Source organism: Fukomys damarensis, unplaced genomic scaffold, assembly GCF_012274545.1.
Source record: "Fukomys damarensis isolate Sample0158 unplaced genomic scaffold, DMR_v1.0_HiC HiC_scaffold_19, whole genome shotgun sequence".
In the NCBI taxonomy this organism is placed as follows: Eukaryota; Metazoa; Chordata; class Mammalia; order Rodentia; family Bathyergidae; genus Fukomys; species Fukomys damarensis.
In genome coordinates, this window is record NW_022900931.1 from 61,952,495 (window position 1) to 61,953,247 (window position 753).

Below are 753 nucleotides of genomic sequence, written 5' to 3' on the forward strand. Positions count from 1 at the left end.
CCAGGGAGAAGGGCCGCGTGGCGGGAGGTGGACCCAGCGCTATAAAGCCTGTGTGCCCCAGAACTGGGAGGACGCGTGCCTGAGCCGGAGTGGGGTAAGACAGGGACAGGGTCGGGGGGGCAGCAGGGAGGGACAAATAGGAAATGGCAAGAGACGTCACGTCATCATAGTGTTTAGATTTGTGGGGTCGCCCACCCTGGCCCTCCTCCCCTGAGACTTCTCCTCTGGATGCAAACTCTGCACTCTGGTTAGTCCCAGAGCACCTTCCTGCCGGCGGGGGGCTGGCAAGGATTCATGAGAAATACTGCCAGAGAGCAGGACCTGGCACAGGCCGCAATGGGCACCTGGGATTCTGGGTCAGGAGTGTTGGGCTGGGCTGTGGTGCGTGGCAGCACACGTTGGGCCCTGGTGGCTCGAGGATGCACCCCTGCTGTGAGGGCCTTTGGGACAGGCTTTACCATAAGTATGAATAAGCAGATGTGAGAATTAAAATGCTGGAGTTGGGTGTGGTGGCTCACGCCTATAATCCAAGGCTTCGAGAGGCTGAGGCAGGACGATGGCCATGAGTTTGAGGTCACCCTGGGCTACACAGTGAGACCCCCAGCTCAAAAAAAAAAAGGAATTCTGATGGTGGTGGGGGGGATTGGAGTATACCTGTAATCGCACCTTCTCAGGAGGCTGAAGGAGGAGGATAGCATATTTCAGCCCAGCCTGGGACTGAGCAGGATTCTCTTAAAAAAAAAAAAAAAAAAA

At 56.2% G+C, this 753-nt stretch overlaps 1 protein-coding gene across 1 annotated transcript in view; it reads left to right on the forward strand.

Moving 5' to 3' along the window:
- Apoc2 (apolipoprotein C2) overlaps nucleotides 1-753 on the forward strand; it is a 2,114-nt gene continuing 1,361 nt past the window's right edge. Inside the window, exon 1 of the mRNA XM_010623204.3 lies at nucleotides 1-94. The gene's annotated coding sequence lies outside the window, so the exon portion shown is untranslated. The remainder of the gene's footprint in view (nucleotides 95-753) is intronic.